The 18615-nt window shown below is 43.9% G+C and overlaps 1 long non-coding RNA gene across 1 annotated transcript in view; it reads left to right on the forward strand.

Moving 5' to 3' along the window:
* The window catches only part of LOC307038366, a 35611-nt gene extending 23948 nt beyond the window's left edge, over positions 1-11663 (forward strand). Inside the window, exon 4 of the long non-coding RNA XR_013807980.1 lies at positions 11079-11663. This is a non-coding gene — a long non-coding RNA (uncharacterized lncRNA). The remainder of the gene's footprint in view (positions 1-11078) is intronic.
* The last annotated feature ends 6952 nt before the right edge of the window (positions 11664-18615 follow it).

Here is an 18615-nt window from a genome sequence, read left to right on the forward strand (position 1 = left end):
AAAAAAGGATACACAATCCTGCGCGGCTGCTGATTGAATACACAGCAGGAACAATTAGCAAATGAATGTCGCCTGTCGCTGCCCTCCTCTTTACTGTTCTCTAAGCTCACCTTATGCAAATCACTGATGCCGTGCTTTTGATGCTAGCTGAAAAATGGAGCGTCACCCTGTCTTTCTCTCTGCGACTCATTCGGAGACGCTCATGTGTCTTCTCATTGTGTCACATGTGACATCTGTGGTTGGCTGCATTACCAGGGTACCCTGCCTCCTGTGACAGGCGAAGCCCACACTGTAAAGGAGAGCAGGGGCGAGGGAGAGGCATAACATAATGACCTCATTAGCATGCTCTGCACTCCCCGCTATAGGCCCTGGTGCGCTGCTGCGCCGTGGGACCCACCGGTGTACGCCCTTCTCACAGCACTCAGCATGCAACATTGTGTTCTCCCCACACAATGCGGCGCTTCATACAGGCTTTATTACGCCTTGTCAAAGCGCAGGGGGATCAGGGGTATCAGTGCAGAAGCAGCAGGATACAGGCTGTGTACGTGGAGCAGGAGATGTATTGGTTCTTTATGGTCTTAATGTGGTGTTAGCGGTGCTGATGAATCCTCTGTTATTGCTGTTGTGCTTTGACATGTGTGTTTATGTTTTTGTGTGTGTGTGTGTGTTACTGATGTCTATAGTTTGTGAAATTGTCCGTTACATTGTGATCTCCCGTGGCATTCCTGGTCGTTTTCACCTGTCAGTGCTAATTATTTGAGGGAGCGAATTGTCCGTGTCCTGGATGTAGGCTCATCCACTCTGAAAACCTGCTGTATGCCTTGTGTTTTTAGTCTGTAGTGTAGCCTAACTTCACAGGGAGTGTGATGCACACACACACGCTGTCTCGAGAGAAGAGTCTATGACAAAAAGATAATATTTTTAAATATTTGCCTATGGTACATCAATTTACATGCAGGCGTTTCGTCCTTGAAAGCCTTGGGGGGATTTGGAAAATAAATTATCTTTTTAAGTTGTGTGGTAACCGCTGCTGTCATTTAGAAATCCACAAAAGGCTGGTTCACCCCTGTTATCTTCTTCTCTATCAGACTCAGGCAGTTGTAATCAAGCTTCTCTGTCTAATCAGCCCGTAGTGACACTGATGAGGCTGAGGTGGGGAGCAGGTTAGTGTCGAGTACCCGCGCTTACTGTAGTTAGTATAAGTAAGAAAGAGTTATTTTCGTAGATCAACAAGAAAAAGACGGTGAACAAAAATAAATAAAATCTGCAGAATTAACAATTTAACATGTGTGTTTAACATGCATTATTTGGAATGTGGAAGTCGGTGTGGTCACTATAGATACAGTTTTGTCTTGCTGTAGGGAGGACACAGTCTTTCCACGAATAAAGAGTAGTTTGTCTTCATGGGGGATTAACTAGGTGGAGCCCTTATAATCTTATTTGCATATTTTAATTGAAATGTGGACCATATGTTTTTTAGAGCGCATGCTAGTCGGCAACCCTAACTGTTCCATCCCCACTAATGCACACATACCGTATGAACACAGAAGCACACGCACTTGCATGCTAATCCATATCATGTGTGTATGAATGTATCCATTCACTCTTACTCTCAGGGAGAAAAGGACATGCACCCCAACACCATCTCCTGCAGAAAGCTTTTATGCTAATAACCGCTATAGACATGTGTGTTACTACGCGGCTGCAATTATGCATAATTCAACACAAAGAGAACCGGCAGGATGGCACGGTAGTCTTTAGGTGGACGTACTGCATGAATATAGTAGTGTGTGTGTGTGAATGTCAGTGACAGTATCCACTCTTTTCCATTTAGAATCCAAAGTCAGAAACACCACATATAGGATTCTTTCACATGCCTCCTATGCTATTGCTTACCATTTGTTACTTAACCATTTAAACATACAGTTTTCTGTCCAAATTATGAATATTGCTAAAAGAACAGAAACAACCCTTTGTTAGAGATACAATGTTATTATAAAATGATTGTAACATTATATACATCATTCGGTTAGAGTGAAATATGCGATCTCCCAACATAGAATAAACATTTGGAAATGGCCTTAACCCTTGGAGCGTTTTATCAAATGATCCGAAAACCCGGCCTTTAAGCGTGTAATCACGTCCTCTCCGTGGAGCAGCATGGAAGTGGATTGTTCATTTGGATGTGTGATTGTGGAATGCTGCAGCTTTCCTCATTCAGACTGCCCACTGCTGCTTTTTATTTGCTTAGGTATTGATTAAATGTGTTCCACCCACTGAAGTAATAGTTGCTGAAAGCATTTACAGCCATCACTCAATTCATCTTGGCCAGATCCACGTCTTTCTTTCTTTGAGACAAATAAGTGATCGCTTTCTTCCTCCAAGCACTTGATCACTTAAATGAAAAGAAGACATTTGAATAGCTGTGTTTATATCTTTCTAAATATAGCACAAAGGGTAAACTCTCTCATTTGCATATTTTCCTTATTGGACGTTATCTTCGCAGTAACCTTTTGTTATATGGATGTAATGCCTCGATTAACATTTTATGTAGAAGCTTCCAAATAATCGTAATAGTATTTTTTATTAATATTTGTCTTTTTTTAAAGGCTTATACTGTATATTTAAATATCTGTAATATACACTATATAATTAACAATGCTACTTATTTTGCATTGAATTTAAGTCGTAACATTTTCCCATTATTTATAACACATTAAGTATTATGACTCTGTCCAAAAGAGTCAATTTGTTAAAAAGATTGCCTCTGACCAATATTTATTTGAAACACAGCATATTTTCGAGCCTCTGTTTGTAATGACAATCGTTTTATTTTTCAAGACTTACATGGCACATCAAAATAAATACAATTCATTGAAACTAAACCAAATTCCCTATGTGAAACTTTCCTCTTTACGAAGTGAATCCTGAGTCAAGTGTTGCTGCTGTTTCCTCAAAGCTGCTACACTGAGCCCCAAGTCTGATTATAGACTCAGGGAAAAACAGTCATGCATTTATCCAAGTCGCTGATTATGTCATTTCAACAGGCTGCAAACACTCAGGCGGCCTAGACAGCTCTGAGGGGAGAATTATGAAGCCGTAGTGGAATGGAGGCTGTATGAAAAGGAAATGAAAATGGAGTAGTGCTGTATATTTGATTAAACTGCCTGCTCGCCTGCAAAAGGCCACGCTGCTGTAGCACAGGCCTGAGATTTGGCCGTAATGAAAATGTGAAGGTGGAGGGGTTTGAACCCCTTCAATGACGTGTATGAGCTCACACACACACAAACACACACACACACACACACACACACACACACACACACACACACACACACACACACTCGCACATACATTATACGGCGTATGTATGTGCTCAGGCTGAATGGTTTATACGAGTGAACCATTGAGAGAGACTGCAGATGCAATTTGAGGCTTAAAGCAGCGAGGAATAATGTTGTGCGGAGTCAAAGAAAAGCCTCCCGAATTGAAAATAAAACATTGGGATTAATGTTTGGCAGGTAATTCATACAAACCACAGGAAATCCTGGGATTGTTGTTGCCCTTAGAAACAGACAGAAAAGGACCATGGCAGCCATATAAATATGAAATTGCACCATTCACATGCAGGGACAGCATCCCAGTCATCTAGCGTGGGAACGGGCTAAATGATTAGGGGATGAGGGGGCTGTGCGGCGGAGGGGATGCGGTTAGTTCATGGCTAGACGCCCCAGCTGCACTGACTTCCATTCAGAAACGGGTTAGGAGGGACGTCAGGGGTCAAGGTCAGGGGTGTGGGGGGTATCAGTGCTGCGCATAGTGTGTGTGTGTGTGTGTGTGTGTGTGTAGTGTGTGTATGTGTGTGTGTGGTTCATCTGCCGTTCATCCCCGGCTGGTTGGCTGACTATCGGTAAGCTGCCTCCGTGTTTGCTTATTTTATAAGCTGCTTCTTATTGCTTTGCTTCAGGGACAACTTGAGCTGAGAAGCAGGGGAACCCACCCCCCTTCTGTCAGCCTCTGGCCAGTCTCCAGCCGGCCCGGAGCCAAATCCAGCCAGAAATCAGTCCTGCAGCCCCCCCGTCAACCCCCTGGTCAAACAACCCCCAGTCAAACACAGTCAAACCCAGTCAGACACTTTGACAGCCCCCCTGTCTGTCTCAGTCTGCTGCCTCTTGTAATTTAACATGTCTGCTCGGGGTTCATCGTATGTGAACACCACAATCAGATATCTATGTCAGCCATTAAATGGACCTGTTTTAAAGGATTTTGTTGGATCCATAAAGAAATCATTTTAACTCATCACATTTTCAAATTCAAATAGATTTCTGATCTAATATATTTTACTGGATCTCACCCCGGGCTATTTGCTTATATTATATATTGCCTTGCCGTATGTTGCATTTCCTTGATGAAGCTGCCCATCAATAGCAATCCTCTTTATTGGTGAAATGCAGCCCGCCACTGTATCATTGCCATTTCATCAAATCATCTGAGAGGCTAGTGCGTGAGCTTGCGGCACGTTACGCCTCTTTGAAATAAACAGTGGAAGCCCTTTAGGAAGCGGGGAATGCAGTGCATGAGGAAGGGGATGAAGAAAGAGAGGATGTGGCAAAGAGAGGACGGAGAAAGGGGAGAAATGGAGGGGAGAGGAGACGCAAGCTAACCCACCCTGCGGTAGCCTGCCTCCATTCTTCATCGGGGACTCATGCTTCATTAGACTGTCTGAAAGAAAGACCCGCTTTCCCTCATCACCTCAATAGACCAGTCCCCCTTCTCTTCCATAGCCTGGAGGGTTCTCCTATGAAAACCCACCTCCCTCCCTGTTTTCCTCCTCATTTCTGCCTTCGTCTTCTAATCGTCTCAACTGGCGCTGAAATCAAGCTTAGTAACGGCAGTTTTGTGAGCCCCTCTGGTCTGCCCCCCCACCCCCGACCCCCTATCATCCTCCGATCCCCACCAGCTCCCCTTCTCTGCTCATTCACTCACCTTGGTCGGACACACCACCCACCCACTGCTTAAATCCCTATCAGCATGTCAAGTAAATGTCTGCCCAGCTGGGGTTGATACACACACGCACGCACACACACACACACACACACACACACACACACGGACGTACGCACGCACACGCACGCACACACACACACACACACACACACACACACACACGTATGCTGAAATATAAATGCACTGCACACACAATCTTTTGCCTGCTTCTGGGGTTTAGCCTTCCTCCCTGCTGACCCTTTTCACCCATGTTTTGCTCTCTTCCCCTTCTCGCCGCCTCCCTTTCCCCCTCTGCCTCTCCTCAGGCACTGATCTGACAGGATGGTTTGGCTAGCTGACTATATCTGCAAGAGGTTTATCACAGGGCTTCACCGCGCTCCACTGTTGCCTGCCTGTTTTTATTTTCAAAATTAAAGTGCCGCTTCCAAAAGCCGCTCAGTACCTGGGGCCATGCTCACCTTTATGTCCCATCCATTTGATTAAAAGGTTACTGGAATCCTATCCTCTAAATTTGTTACAGTACAATCTGGTCAGTTTATCTCCTAATAAAATCTGGAGCCGGAATATCTCTGCTGCGTTACGGAAACAGGTCTCATATCTGCAGTATTTTGAAGCTAGTCTACAGAACATCCTTGCCGGATTTATTTTTCCCAGAGGGAAGGTAAATAATTCACCCAGAAACATTCTTCAACTCTTCAATGTTTCCCTATACTACATTTTATAAGATAAATTGTAGATATCCCTAGATATCCTTGCATATGTTGTTACTACGTACCTCAGTTATACCACATCTTTTTTTTTAAACTGCGTGATTACATCGTGATGAGATATTTAGAGCGCTGGTGAAGAGCTTTGTCTTTGTGTCTCGTGAGTGTTGGCACATTTGTCCGCAATTTTGTTTATTTTAGCGTCTCAGTTAAGGCAATGTGATTACCTTGTTCATCATAAATGGCACAAACTTAATCTTGATCAAATCTCCAGCCAGTCTTATTCTCATGGGCTGTGACAATTATTAGTGTTTATTTTGCTCTTATAGTGCTATTTCCTATCCTCTGTATTATTCTGCGTACATCTCTGGTTCCTGCAATGCTGATGTCATTACCATAAAGGGGGACAGGGGCTGCCAGCAGCTCCCCAGTTTCTTCCCGGAATAAAGTGACCATTTCCCGTTTTACTCCCCCCTCCCCTCCCTCCGCTCCACATTTCAATCATTACTCTGATTTTTGGGGACAATGATGAGCACGGTGCATTCTCAGCAGTTGCCTCTGTCAACGTGGCACAATCTTTTATGTAAATGTATTTAGATACTTTCTCAGCTCCGCGGATCATCATCTCTGCCGGATGGAGGTGGAGGCTGTTCAGTCACATGTTCTCCTGTAGCAGGCTGAGAAACGTGTAACACGCCTGATGGAGCTCACGGCGAGGTGGACCCCTGCCAATGCGCATGAGAAACCCCTATTATACCCAATGTTTATATTGGGGCTGTGATTTACAAATGTGCGTTTTCTTGCCTTTAGACATGTGCACCCCCTCTGTCGTTCTGCTTTTTCATCAGGCGCGCAGCAGACGGCAATAGAAATGCGAGGATGGGGTCCTTGCTGCATGTGCACGGCAAGATGGGAAGGGGAGGGGAGTGAGAAGAGGAGGTGTGTGTGTGTGCATTTTCATCTTTGTGGGTGTTCTTCTATGGAGCAGTGCTCGGCACATATTAAGATATTTCCTGAGCGCGATGACACAATTATGCACACACACACACGGACCTACACACACACATTGTTTCTTTGTGTATGGCTGTGCTCCTCAGCTCTGGTTCATCTCTTATGTTCTGAACTTGACTCTGAACAAGTTCATTGTTATTCATTTCACTGTCATCCTGAGTGCCCTGTGAGACTGACTAAGTCTCCAGCGCAGGTTTCCCAGCCAGGACTGTGTTTGTCACACATACACAGTCCCACACAAACCTATTGTTCCAGCAGCAGGATGCTGTAGTCCTCTGGGTAAACGTGTTCTGACAGTATCAGAGGACACGGTGAGACGGTGCAGTTTGTCAATGACCTGGTTCTGCTGCATCCGCTGCTGCAAAGTTCACTTCTCAGGTGATTCAGTGCAGTGGGAGCAGGTGTTCACAGTCCTCTGCATCAGAGTATATTTTCATGTATTGGCGAGGCATTAAGGGTCAATTTGAACTATTAAAATATAATTTCTAAATGTGGCTGTTAATTCATTAATCTGTTTACTTGATTTCTGGTGCTTGCTTGTATCACGTTTTTTCTTTCATTTTGCTTAAACAGCTTCTTTTCTCCTCTTATTGTGTTTCCTTTCACTGTCTCCTTTCTTGTTTCCCTTTTTTTTTACTTTTTCCGTCTGGCGCAAGAAAATCAGGGGCTGCAGTTTGCTTAGCTGAGTCCATAAAGAGGCGTTTTAGAAAGCTGTGTTAACAGACCAACAAAGCTTTAAATGTGCCCCCCTCTGTGAGGGGATGGTTCCCATAGGGATGTGGCATGGCGCTCCATTGGTAGGCCTCTATACGGCCTCTCATTCAGCCCGACGCTCAGTCACGGCCACTTATGGTAGGAGGGAAAATCACACAATTCAGCCCGGGCCTGATCCAATGACATGTTTTTTTAATGAGGTGGCTCTATGTCTTTGTTTGGGCTCCAAATTCAAGTCCAGACCTGAGCAGGTCCTGCTGAATAAGATGCAAGGCCGTGGCTAGGCACAACTTACAAAGAAAGCACAGTGCGAGGCTTCTGTCGAGCTGCTGAAAAGCGCTTTGCTCTGCACTGTTCCTTACTAAAACAGTGCTGGTAGCAAGCATGTAGATTCTGAGAACATACCAGAGTTTCATTTATCATTGCTTATGACAGGTTTGCCATTGTTTTGTGCATTGTCATCTATATAAATCTTGTTTGTAAGATTCGGGGTGAAAGGTGTGAATGTGCAAAGGGACAAACTCAAAACTCGTTGTTTATTATTAACACAATAAAGCGAGGGTCAGAAGACGCGCCTGTTTCTAGCCCTCTTAGTTATTTTTTCCAGGGTCATACACAGAGAGATTTCTTTCTGTTTCATTTTCACTGGCCTGTGTCTTTTTCAGAGAAAGCCACACCATATATCACACGTATATGTGCAGGTGTCATACGGTGTGTGTACATCTGCGAGCGTGCCAGGCGCTCATTGGCTTGTATGTTCAGGGGTGAGGACTGTCATTAAACTGTCTGCCTGCATCAACACACTCAACCATCACCCTGCCTGGCTGTCCTTTCCACCTCTCAGTGGACACACACACACACACACACACACACACACACACACACACACACACACACACACACACACAAAGCATACAATATGTCTCGTCGAACATCTGATACAAGATTTGAACGACGGACATTAATATTGATATTTTGATATTAAAGCTGCAGGGCCTGTATTTTGTTCGTTTCATAGACAGTGTTCTTACATACATTATAAACCCTTACAGTCTAGCAGTATCTATTTTTGAAATCTCTTGTCAAGAATGTGAGCAGTTCACCTGAAAAGAGATTCTTAGAGCAAATACATGGACAGCTCAGGGGGTCCCAACCCACCAGCATAAGAATGACTGGTGTTACCGTAATGCAGGATGGACTTGGTTTTAATAAGCAATCCCTAGTGATGTATAAACAAATATAATAACAATAATGAACTAAATAATCAAAATCGAAATCTTGGCTATAAGGTATAGAAAAGATGATGTCTAATGTCACCAAAGGCCGATATTAGGCAAACACCAGCCCACTCCTGTGTCCTTCCTTGATGCTGAAGTACTCTCACAGCCTCTCACACAACAAACCCATCACATAGTCCTCGTCTGATGTCGTCCGACTCTGCTCCTCGCTCACGTTCAGGCAGGCTGTGGTAATGGGGAATTAGTATGCAGAGAAGCAGACGGACAGCTCTGTGGATCTAATAGGTGGCCTGACCGGAGAAGAAGACTGGAGCGGGGGGGGGGAGCATCTCTGGTGGAGAGGGAGTTAAGCATGGCCTCACCCTCTCTTCTCCTCCTCCCGTCCTCCCTCTCCCCTTCACCGCCTCGTTCCCCATGCCCTGTCCCGAACCTTAATGGGACGCAGACGGACAGCCTTGCCTGAATTGAGCAGAGAGAGCGGCAGCATCCCCAACCCCCTTGTTGTCTCTCTAAAAAAAAAAAAGATAGACTCCCCCATCCCCCCTCCCCTCCCCCATGCGCTCACACAGCTAGCACCCATAGCTGCTCCCCTTGGTTCTCAGGGCTATTGAGGGGGTCCCAGACACCCTCCACTCCTCAGCCTAACTCTGCATAAATTAGGCCCATCTCCCTGGTGTCTCGTCAGCCGGTCGCGGCACCCCCGGCCCCGGGTCCACCGTCTCCCAATCTGCTGCTCCTTCTCCCCTCATGCTGTCACCTTCTGTCTCCCTCCTCCTCCTCCCCCATCTACTGTATTCTATCAACCCCCTCGACTTATTCCAACCTGACGTCCTCAAGCTAACAGAGCTCCTTTCTTTACATCTCACACCCATTCCTCCAAAATATCTTCCTTCTCTTTTCCACCAATCCTCCACTTCCTCTTCTTAATTTGACCCTCTAGACTCACTCTCTCTCTCTCTCTCCCACTTTACCTGCTTTATATTCTCCACATTTCATCTCTATCTATCTCTACTTCTCTTATCCTTCCAGCAAAGTGTTACTCAGATCAACCAAGCTCTCTCCTCTCTTCTCCTTTACAGCCAGGATATTGTTTACATCTGTCTTGCTAATCACTGGCAGAGCCTCTCTAGACCTCACAGATGTTGCAATAATACCCGGGATTAGCAGGCTTAACACTGGGGCTTATTTGGGGAGTTTTCCCGATGGCCTGGCAGTGAAGCCCGTCAGCTTCTCTGAATTTGACCTTTTTTCTTCCTGCAGTCTCGCTTCTCTTTGATTTGCGTTTTTTTTTATATACAAGCGTCTGGCATGCTGATGTTGCTTTATCAGGTTTGGTGCTCTGGTCTCTCTCTTCCTGCAGCTAGCTACATCAGTGCTGAGGTTAAATGCAATTAGCAGCTTGACATATGAAAGGGAGATTTAGCCACAAACAAAGCTCTTGTCAGCTGCTCTTTCACCCGGTGCAACAACACCACGATGTAGCTAGCTAACTCTGTGTTAGCTGCTTCCTCTGCTCTCTCCATGGTGACGCTGGAGTCTCCCCAGTCTCCCCTTTTAACTCGTAGCTGAAAGATAATTAGATGGCCTTCTGAGACTCAGCATCTCTGCTGCTTCTCTCTGCGTCATGCACTGCGACCGTCCTGTTTTATGACCAAGCAGATCTGTGTGTGTGTGTGTGTGTGTGTGTGTGTGTGTGTGTGTGTGTGTGTGTGTGTGTGTGTGTGTGTGTGTGTGTGTGTGTGTGTGTGTGTGTGTGTGTGTGTGTGTGTGTGTGTGTGTGTGTGTGTGTGTGTGTGTGTGTGTGTGTGTGTGTGTGTGTGTGTGTGTGTGTGTGTGTGTGTGTGTGTGTGTGTGTGTGTGTGTGTGTGTTTGGGGCCAATGTGTTTCTGTCTGGATCCTAATCCCAAAGGTGATATTAGTCTGGTGGGGGGCAACCCATCCCCCCTCTGTGTGTTTGTGCTGCAGGCGTTGGGGTCAGCCAGGAAGCCCAGACAGGCTCTACCTAGACCTTTGACCCATGACTGTCTGCTAGCTCAGGGGTCATGCACAGCATTGATACAGACAGCTGATAGACGCACAAACAAACGCACACCCCTATCTGCACAACCCCAACGCCCCCCCCCCCCCTCCCCTCCTTGCAGTAAAAATTAACAGTTTGGTGTGCCTGGAAAGATGATGACACAGACTGCGTCATCCCAGCTGGCTGTATGCAGAGCGCATGATTAAGCACAAATGATGAAGCTTCTTTTAAACGTACAGCTACTTATGTCGACTCCCTGTATTTTATTTGATGCGGTTTAAGAACACAGAGAATAAGAAGAATATTACTGAAATAATTGTGCAGTGTAAGGAGCCTTCTTTTCACTAATCACTGTCCTTTCCTTTGTTCATGTCTCCGCAGATGCAGCCAGTCAGGAGTGCCAACATGGAGGGAAAAGCAGCGACGGTGACAAAGCACACATGCTGTCTGTAGCTCATTTTTCTGAACATGTTTAGCCTGGCCACATGTGGATAAGAACAGTCAGTTAGACACACATCAATAAAGTGTTTTCAGTTTTCTAGTCGTCAGTCTTTGTGGATGTGGACAGGTAAGTTGGAGACACTTCTAAAAGGTAAGTTTAAAAGATTGAATCAATTTAAGAGCTGTCTTAAGTGTTACATTGTGCTGCTCTGCAATATTTTTCAAAATTAGCTTCATTAGATATGAATTACTATATTTGAGAGCAATTTTAGGTCGAAGATTGGATGAGACCCCAAGGGGTCTTTCTTTCCAAACGTAGTCAAGTATTTGACTGGAAAATGGTTTGACAAGAGTTTGTCACGGTTGAATTACTTTCCTCTTTTCTGAGGGACATGATGTACCCATACATAACTACCCTATCGTATTCATAGAATAATGAACTCATTTATTTTATAATGATTGCAGAATCCCAAAAGTGTTGCCCTGATATATATTTTCAATAAAGTTGAACAATTTGAAATTAAAGTTTGTCTAAGTTGTTTTTGTCTCTTCTATTCAATTATTGTTTCTATGTATGTCAGTAATGTTTATTTTCTTGCTGAGAATATATATAAGCTGAAAGAGAACGTTATATGATCTGATTATGATATCCTATATTTTTCTTCTTGTCAATCAAATAAAAAAAGATACAAAAACTGAATTAGCTAATTCAAACAAGAATGAAGTGTGTGTCCAAAGTCTGATCCATCTTCTCCCTCTGGGCTTTTTAACCTTGACGTTTTCCTATACAATGAGGCACTGTTCTGGTATATACTTTAAACACTCCTTTTAAAATATGTATTATTTGCTTCTGATATAGTCCCAGACATATTCTTTATTTTCCTGTTTTAATGACGTTTGCTACAGTAAAAACTTCAGAGGATTCATATTTGTTTGAGCTTTTTAAAGAATACGAAACTGTATTTGTGACGTCTCTTGAGGGAAATCAACTCGGGGCGGAGATTAAGGTGCAAAGAAGAAGGAGCCTACTAGATCATCAACAAACTATGGTTTTATTCACTGTAGAATATTACCGGGCACTGCTGCCTCATATCCAACACTCCTCTAAAATGTGGCATGAGAAGCTATATGTTCCCTTGGATTACTCTGATTATTCCAGCAGTGGCTGGAAGGGGAACAGTTAAACCTAGTGGCCTAAATCTGTGGTGTCAATTAGGTGCCTTTGTGTGTGGGCAGCAGGGGTGTTGAAGCGAGTTGCTGGAGCTGAAGGAAACTCTGAACAATGATACACATTCATAACCATACACACACACACACACACACACACACACACATTCTGGTCCTATGTTTTGTGTGGATCACACCTCCTTTTGTTTTCCCCCCAACAGCCAGTAGAGGCGAGGCCCCCAGTGTGCTCCACTGCTCTGGCTGAAATGGGCTCCCCCTCTGCCCCCCCCCCCCCCCCCCCCCCCCCCAACCTCACCCTCCACTCTCACCCAACAACACTGTGCCCTCGTTCGCTCCAGGTTCCCAAACCCTCTGCCTCCCCCTGACTAGTCCTGACCTGAAATTAGGGCCAGGCAAGCCTCTATGGCCAGGCCAGCATTGTGTGTGTGTGTGTGTGTGTGTGTGTGTGTGTGTGTGTGTGTGTGTGTGTGTGTGTGTGTGTGTGTGTGTGTGTGTGTGTGTGTGTGTGTGTGTGTGTGTGTGTGTGTGTGTGTGTGTGTGTGTGTGTGTGTGTGTGTGTGTGTGTGTGTGTGTGTGTGTGTGTGTGTGTGTGTGTGTGTGTGTGTGCGCGCGCGCCATGGCCCTGAAAGAAAGTAGGAGATTATCCCATTCTGTGTGTCCAGTCACCAGTGCAGTATTGACCATGGTGGACCACCCAGGGAGCGTCCAGCCAGCCGTGAGATGGCCTGATATACATGCTTACTGGCCATGCTAGATTCCCCCACTAACACCAGGGAGAAGGCCAAACTCTACAGGCTGTCCACAGACACTGGAGTCTGTGCACGGAGTGACCCACCCTCCACACACTGCGACACACACAAGCACACACACATCTGAGCCTAGCCTCTGTACAGTGAAAGGCATTGCCATCAGGTCGTTTTCTGTGTCCTGTGAGGCGAGGCGGAGGTCATTGGGAAGGTGGAAAACCTCTTTAATGGTGGGAATGATACCATAACACCTATAGATAGAGTTACGGATCATGTCACATACACTCTGTATACAGTGTTTGACTGCGAGGCCTGCTCCCTCCTGATGTAAAATGTGGAGACCAGTGTGAAACATTTATGTTAAAATATAGAATTACTTGTTAGTCTTTTTAAAGACTTTACACGTCTATATTTATTCTTGAGTTATGTTATGTTTTATATATCCGTATAACATTATTTTGTTAGGAAAAATGTAATCCATTTATTTACTGTACTTGTGCAAATTTGATATAGAAAAAGAGTAAATAAAATACATTATTATTTAAGATGTTATTGTAGAAGGGTAATCTTGTTTTCCAGAGTGTCTTACACTTAATAACACCATTTAATAAAACAACATTTAAGTGGAAGGAGAAACTGAAAGTGAAATGAAACATTCAGACAAAGTAAAACAGACTACATCAAAAATGTATATGTTTAAATAAACCATTAAAAGGCCACACATTAGGAAAGATGTTTGTTTATGTCACGGGCAATGTACAATTAATCTTAAGGAGAGTTAACAAACATACAAATACGTAATCAACACAGCTTCTCAGGGTTTATTACTACACTGGTTTGCAACAGCCCCCTGGTTTGTAAAAGCTGACCTTAACAAACCCTCAGGGGTCATCTAATTGTGTTTTAATTACTCAGATGTTTGTTTGTGGACGGGAGTCTCTAACATGGCCCGTTAACAACACAAAGGCCTTACACAGCAGGACAATGCTGCACAAAGCTCGCCTGCAGTGGAAACAACTAAGGGCATGAAAAGGGAGGGTGTGTGTCTTTTTACTGCATGGAAACTGCAATTAAGGAGAGATGAAGATAATGTAGTTTTATTTATATTTAATTGTTTTGTTTTTTTTGCTTTACAATGACAAGCTAAAGTGTTGGAATAAAACCACAGGCTCTCATTTAAAATGAGTAATCTTTTTTTAATTGTATTATATCAAAGTTAGATCATTTATATTATTTTATTCCTGTGATGTAAAGAATAAAATATATTCCTTTAATGTCGGCCTTTTTTGAGCATCCACACCCATCTATTCCTATTGGTTAAATGTGCATATATCACACAAACCGCACAGGAACCAGAGGGAGATTATATTCATTAGAAGAAGAAACAAATCAACCAAGCACACATAATTATTTCACGATAATCAAAATGTGGTCATTAGTTTTGATGAATAAAAACCAATGTGTTTAAATTGCCCTTTTGTCATATTAGTCAAAATAACTATGACTAGATTTTTAGAAATGATGCAATTATATGTTTTACAATTTAGACTGTAATGTACTCCAAAATAAAGTACATTTCTATTTCCCAAGTGTGTTAATTAAATAGCATCTTAACTGTCCATCATAACACAGAAAGAGCCGACTATGAGGAGTGTATTCGGCCCTCAGGATTAAAATGATTTTTATAATGGCATCATCTATGCACAAACACATCAAATATACAATTCTGATTAACAAGAGTACATTAAATCCACTATCATATAAAGCACCCATTGACACAACATGGCCCAGTGATAATTATATATCTATAGACATATAAATTGTTCATTTATATACTCACCATAAGTTCATTAACACAATAAGCTTAAATCACTATTATATTCAAGCAAAACGAGTGGAGCAAGAGCACTTTCATAAAAAAATAGAACAATGACTGCCTGCCCCCAATGAACACTTATAAAAGGGTGCATGATGATAAAGCAGAGTGCAAACATCTGTGTTTTTACATCGCTCAAGGTATTTCATGTAAAATAATGTTTTCCTTCTAATGCATCAGTATCCAAGGAATTCAAGTTAGAGTTCAGCTGTGGCCCATCCCAGCATGCACACATGCAAAATTAAATTCTTATGTAAGCGTTCTAATTTCAGACCCCAATGACTGTTCTCACAATCACGTGTAATGAGAGGCTAACTTTAGAGACACGTTGATGTGATGTGTGATGTGATGTTCAAGAGTAGCAAAGCAACGATTTAAGAAAAACAGACGGCGACGGACGCTCCACAGTTTCAGATTGTGAGTTCTCATTGTGATGTATTTGAAATGTAAAGCTAATAAAAATCTAATATTAGTGCTGTATTTTATTCAGAACTTTCTCTCATTTTCAAAAGCTCGCTGTATCTGCGTCTGTCTCTCTCTGTGTGTGTGTGTGTGTGTGTGTGTGTGTGTGTGTGTGTGTGTGTGTGTGTGTGTGTGTGTGTGTGTGTGTGTGTGTGTGTGTGTGTGTGTGTGTGTGTGTGTGTCTGTGAGTGTGTGTGTGTGTATGTGTGTGTGTGTGTGTGTGTGTGTGTGTGTGTGTGTGTGTGTGTGTGTGTGTGTGTGTGTGTGTGTGTGTGTGTGTGTGTGTGTGTGTGTGTGTGTGTGTGTCTGTGAGTGTGTGTGTGTGTGTGTGTGTGTGGGTGTGTGTGTGTGTGTGTGTGTGTGTGTGTGTGTGTGTGTGTGTGTGTGTGTGTGTGTGTGTGTGTGTGTGTGTGTGTGTGTGTGTGTGTGTGTGTGTGTGTGTGCAGGGTTTGTCTCCCTGTTTCCCTGAACTTGGTAACCCCACAGAGACCTCCTAAAATATGTTGGCTCAGTCCAGGGTGCACACAGAGTAGCAAGGTTGGGGGGGGGGTTATGTTGGAGTCAGGACATGGAGGGGTGGGGGCTGCTTTTAAAAGTCAGAGAACTTGGAGCCTAGTTTGTCAGGCTGACTGCAGAGATGCTTTTGAATGTGGACACAGGGAGCAGAAGGTTCACAGGACCCCAGCCATTCTCATGCAAAGTCTGTCAGAGCCTTCTTCTACGTCCGTCCACCCACCCACCCAACCCCCCCCCCCCCCCCCTCCACCCCACCGTTTACTCCTGCAGGAGAAATACATACATGTATGCACTGAGGCCTCAGGAGGGTGCCCCTTTCTTTATGTGTCTGCAAACATGTGAAAATGGTAATTAGTCAATAGATAAATCTGGCATTAATCATCTCTCTTTTTTAGATGAGTGTATTGTTATGCACGGCCCTTGCTTTGTAAAGACATATTAACAAATACAAACATTTGAAAATGAAACATTCGTAGAAATACGAAAGGACAATGACTTACAAAATAAGATTGCTGAGATTAAAATTCATCAATAACGCTGTCTGTTTAAATCATGCATGTCCAAGGGGCTATATTTTAGACAAAACATTACATATTTTAAACAAACAAACACCATATCTTCAATTTGAAGCAATAGGAATTCAAATCCCTTCCTGGAACGTAAATATAAAATTTTTATTCAGCAGCGTCAGACAATAGAAATACTATAAAATGGTGGAGCAGTCAGCTGCATGTACTCACTATATAATCATAATTAGTTATGAGAGAGCACTGCACCATAGCTCACATTAACACCCATCTTAACTTCCTATGACCTTGACACTACCTTGACAGGCATTGGCATAACACTGACCTCATTTCCACACTGATTATGAACAGTCATTTTGTACTGCATGTTCCAACAAACACAAATTCTATTAACATTTCTATTTTTGCATCTCTATTAAACCCCATCTCCCTAGTTATTATTCCGGCTTGCTGCTTCGTCTCCACCTCTCATCTGTTTCACCTGATCCAGAGATCGGGGGAAGCTACATTTCATTTAGTGTTGAATCTGTTCAAATGCCAAGTAGTGAAAATGTCAGCTGCAGTACAAGCACACACACACCTATACATTTACTCTCTTTAAATGCAAACACTGCATGCAAATGAATGTGTCACCCCCTCCAGGCTGGGAAGTGTGAGGTGCGTGTGTGTGTGTGTGTGTGTGTGTCTGTGTGTGTGTGTGTGTGTGTGTGTGTGTGTGTGTGTGTGTGTGTGTGTGTGTGTGTGTGTGTGTGTGTGTGTGTGTGTGTGTGTGTGTGTGTGTGTGTGTGTGTGTGTGTGTGTGTGTGTGTGTGTGTGTGCGTGTGTGTGTGTGTGTGTGGATTTATGTGCTCAGATTTATGCGTACTATAGTTTCACGACCTGAGATTGAAGGAGTCTCCATTTGTATGTGTGTATGTGTGAAAGTGTGTGTGTTTGTGCCCCCTCATCTGCACTTGGAGCAGCTTTCGGAGCCCGTATTTGATTGAGTGAAGGCCAACGCAGCCTGAACACTCCCTCTAATGGAAGAGTGGAGCCCAGCAGCTCAGTAATGCACTGACCCCAGAGCTTTTACACTGCTGCCAGCCGATAAGTGGCAATATGCTGGATCTTATAAAATTAACAAGACTGAGCTATGGGGAGAGAGAGCTCCGAGGTTTTGCAGTGGGAGAGGATGACGTTCATAAAGCACTTGTAAATATCAGCATGCATGCACGGAGGGATTATAGCTGCTCTTGAGTGAGTTTTATAGTCGCAGCAGTGTGATTTGGTCTTTTTTAACACATTTCTTGGCTTTTCCAAGGCTACTTTACGGGGACACGTTTACAGGCCCGTTTATGTTTGATGAAATGTTTCTCAAGGGTTTTTAAATGCCGGTGAATTTATGCCATGGAACCAGGTGGTGGAGAAGCTAACACGTAGCCGGCCTTCAAAGTGAACTGGATCCCAGCCAGTGTGGCCTTCGCAGGGCACCACAGGGGTGTGAACATGTGTGTATATCTGCATATGTTTACTATGCATTCCCTCCTCAGCTTCCTGTGGTGGGACATGCACAGTATAAGCTCAAAGTCAAACAGCATCTACGCCTGGTTATGAATCTATTGTGTTGAGGTAAAGAGGGCCTCCTCTGAACGAAGCAGGACATTTTAAAGCCGTGAAATACAAGGAAATAATGTTACAGCCGCAGCCTCTGTCTCAACACATCCCAATCTGATTTAGTTGTGAGAAAGCCTTTATTCCTGTGTGCCTCCCAGTGTAACCTTGTCACCTTTCTCACGCAGGCTGTGTGTGTGCGTGTGTGTGTGTGTGTGTGTGTGTGTGTGTGTGTGTGTGTGTGTGTGTGTGTGTGTGTGTGTGTGTGTGTGTGTGTGTGTGTGGTGTGTGTGTGTGTGTATGTGTGTGTGTGTGTGTGTGTGTGTTTGCGGTACGGCTGTATTTGTGAGCATTTTCGCCCTGTATACTGCGCATGTTTGTGTGTGAGCAGCTATTGTCTGCCAGTGCTCCAGCAGGGGCTTCAAAGTGAATTATTCATGCGAGATTTGAATACATGCAAATGGTTCACTCCCCTCTCCTGGCACAGATCCAGGTTACCTATGGCAACGGCGCCTTCAAGAAGCATCTTTCCTCCTCCTCCTCCTCCTCCTCCTCCTCCTGCTTCTCTCAGG

Source organism: Notothenia rossii, assembly GCF_949606895.1.
Source record: "Notothenia rossii genome assembly, chromosome: 1".
Taxonomy (NCBI): Eukaryota; Metazoa; Chordata; class Actinopteri; order Perciformes; family Nototheniidae; genus Notothenia; species Notothenia rossii.